This window comes from Pinus tabuliformis, chromosome X (genome assembly GCF_031772625.1).
Source record: "Pinus tabuliformis cultivar Carrire ecotype Pingquan chromosome X, CPIR1, whole genome shotgun sequence".
NCBI classification, from domain to species: Eukaryota; Viridiplantae; Streptophyta; class Pinopsida; order Pinales; family Pinaceae; genus Pinus; species Pinus tabuliformis.
In genome coordinates, this window is record NC_142308.1 from 1,086,827,293 (window position 1) to 1,086,830,996 (window position 3,704).

Genomic DNA, 3,704 nt, shown 5'->3' on the forward strand with positions numbered 1-3,704 from the left:
ATTGTTCTTCAGAAGAAGATTCCACATGTTGATCTAGTATAGGAATCCCCCCTTCAAGATGTGGAATCTGATTATCAAACTCTTGAAATGATTTTGGTTTTGTGAATCTATCCAAGCGATCAAGTTGCCGCTCAACAACACTGTCAGATTTGGATGATTCAAGAAAAATGACATCTCTAGATAAAACAAACTTTTTATTTACTTCATCATAAAGGCGGTATGCTTTAGATGTGCTTGAATACCCCAGGAAGATACACTTACGACTTCTAGCACCAAGTTTGTTTCTATGTACCTTTGGTATTAAAGCATAACAGGTGGAACCAAATATCCTGAGATGTTTTACCGAAGGAACATGTCCATACCACAATTCATAAGGAGTCTTGTTTCTTATAGCACTAGATGGACATCTATTCTTTATATATGCAACACATAGAACAGCATCAGCCCAAAACATTGTCTTTACATTTTTGAAGAAAAGCATGGATCGTACCATATTCAAAATTGTTCTGTTCATTCTTTCAGCTACACCATTCTGTTGAGGATTATAAGGCACAGTTGTTTGATGTTTAATCCCATGTTGGCGAAGATAGTGTTCAAATTCATTTGATTTATATTCTTTTCCATTATCAGTGCGAATAGACCCAATATGAGATTGTGCATCATTTTCAATCCACTTATGAAAATTCTTGAATGTTTGAAAAGCATCAGATTTGTTCTTCAATAAATAAACCCAACACATTCTGGTGTAATCATCAATAAATGTCATGATATACTTATTTCCATTTGCAGAAGGAACAGGCATTGGACCACATAAATCTGAATGAATAAGTTCAAGCTTCCTATGTGCTCTTGAATGTGAATCATGAAAAGACTGTTTGCTATGCTTTCCTAGAATGCAAGCATCACATTGTTTATGTTTTCTAGGAATTGTAGGCAAACCAGCAACACCATTTTTCTTCAACAAGCGGAGACTATCATAGTTTAGATGTCCAAATCTAGCATGCCATAATAAACTTGATGGAAGTGTACCTTCATCATGATGAGAAATATATGAAAAATGTTGTGCATGAGCAGAGGTTCCTTGCAGTTTAAGAAGTCTTTCTTCTTCTATACCCCTCATGACAAGTGAATGGTCAGATGCCTTTCTTACCTCAAGCTTTCCATCAAACATATGAATGGAGTGACCTTACTGGCGGATGTGGACCAGGGACAGCAAGTTTCTCTTGAGTTGTGGGAGATATAGAACATGATCCAGAAGAAAGTCTGGAAGACCAGGCAGTTTAAGACTGACTGTGCCAAGCCCTGATGGCTTGATTTTTGACTGATCTGCAAAGTATACTGCTCCATCAACATTATCAGTGAAATCTTCAAAAAAATATTTCCTATGAGTCATATGACAAGTTGCTCCTGAATCAAGCAACCAGTCATTTTTCGAAGAAGTAAGTGAAGCATTAAACAGATCTTCATTTACTCCAATGTTACATTGTGCCTCTATATAGTGAGCGGATTCAGGTGTTTTACCTTTCTGTGAGTCATCAGTTTTACCTTTCTGCTGATTTCTTCTCTGCTCAATCTTTTCCCATGGTAGCTTGCATGTAGAAGCATCATGAGATCCTTTTTGTTTGTGTCTGCCCCCCCTGCCTCTGAAATATCTTTCTCTTTCTTTTGAATGCATACTGTAACAAAAATTATTTTTGTTGATAGAAAAATAATTTTGCTAAAAAGAACTTCTGCTGAAAAAAAATATTTTACTGATATACAGTGAAACTGTACTCAAAAGGGCATTCTTAAAAATTTCAAATCTCTTCCAATAAATGCCTCAATACTTCAAGCTGCAACATATTTCTCCAAATTTATTTCTTTAAATCCCTCCAAAAACATCCAGCATTACAAATATTAAGTATGACTTCAAAATGTAGTAAATGCCCATAAAATATTACATATTACATCAACATTTTAAATGCACTAAAGTCAGATTCCTGTGCGCCCTTCGCTCGGTGCTAATGTATATAAAATTGGTATGCGCAGTGGTACTTTAAGTGCTGATCTTCCTGATGTGGCATCTTCGCAAGGCCCAATCCCTACAGATGTTGGTAAAGCATCTCTTTTGGGTAGTATGGACCATGAAGCACTGTCTATACTGACTACGTTATACACAGCAAAAAGATTTCCAATGACATATGAGAGGTCAAGTCAACGAACTGGTTACAAAGAGTACCGAGACACCACAGTTCTTTATAATAAACAACGATACCACTGTTCTTACCACAGTTTACAGTCTTCAATAAAAAACACAGTCACAAAAAACGCAGTCGGCTTGGAAATTCATTCTCAGATCACAGCATTCCGGGTCGTGAGCCAGCTTTGATACTATAGGCAGTGTTTAATCCGCTTCAGGCTTCAACGTTTCTGTCAGGCAGCAAGCTTCAGGTTTCAAAAGAAATGCATTAAAAGAAATGCATCAACGCAGTCTTTAACGCAATCTTCATGTACTAATCCGCTTCACGCTTCAACGTTTCTGTCAGGCAGCAAGCTTCAGGCTTCAAAAGAAATGCATTAAAAGAAATGCATCAACGCAGTCTTTATCGCAATCTTCATGTACTAATCCGCTTCACGCTTCAACGTTTCTGTCAGGCAGCAAGCTTCAGGCTTCAAAAAGAAATGCATTAAAAGAAATGCATCAACGCAATCTTCATGTACTAATCCGCTTCAGGCTTTAGTCATATTTCAAAAGGAAATGTATTAACGCAGTCTTCCATACATCAATACAACGCACTCTATAATACATCAACGCAGTTGCAGTAATAAAAACGCAGTCAAAAAAACTCAGTTGCCAGAATGAATATATTTGGAAATATGGGCCGCGTAGAAATAAATACATATAAATAATTTGTATGCACACACATTAAATATAAAACAAGGAATGTGTATAAAAAATGTGTTTCTCAATGTAATTAATTAAGGAAGCATAATTCACATTAACTAAAAATCATGAATTCTTAACAAAGTCATTTTCAATATAAATGATGTAGTTCTAGATTGAAATAATAATTTAAACAGTGAATATTTAAAAATAACTTTTAAATTTAATATGCTTATAATTTATTGTTAAAAAAATATTTTAATAAGATTTATTTTTAAAATGAATGTTATAAATTAGGCATTATGTAAATAATTCAAATTCTTTTGAATAAAACCAAAAAAAATGTTATAAATAAAATAATAGTTAGAAAATAATTAGTATTACCTAATAATGTAAGATAATAATTTAAATTAAAACTCACCACAAAATTAAAAAATAAACAAAGTATATAATTTAAATAGTTAATTAATATCTTTAAAATAAAATAAAAAATAATTACTTAACATTTAAGTAAAAAAATAAAAATATTATATTATGCGGTGGGAATGACTTTTATATAATGAGAATGCCCAACAAATATTGGTCCATCCACTATCAGTACGATAATATGAAACCTAAAAGAGTATATGATCTAATGTCACTCAAATAATAACCAAGATTAACCATTGTGACTTCCAATGAAATGAATAAATCTGATTTCCGAAATTTACCATATGTCATTACCTTTTTTAGTCACTTGGATTGGCTGCTTCACAACCTTACTTGATGGACATGATTTTTGATGGAGGTAGATTAATGGAGAAAGATGACTATTAGCAGCTCGGAGGCTCCAAAAATTGCT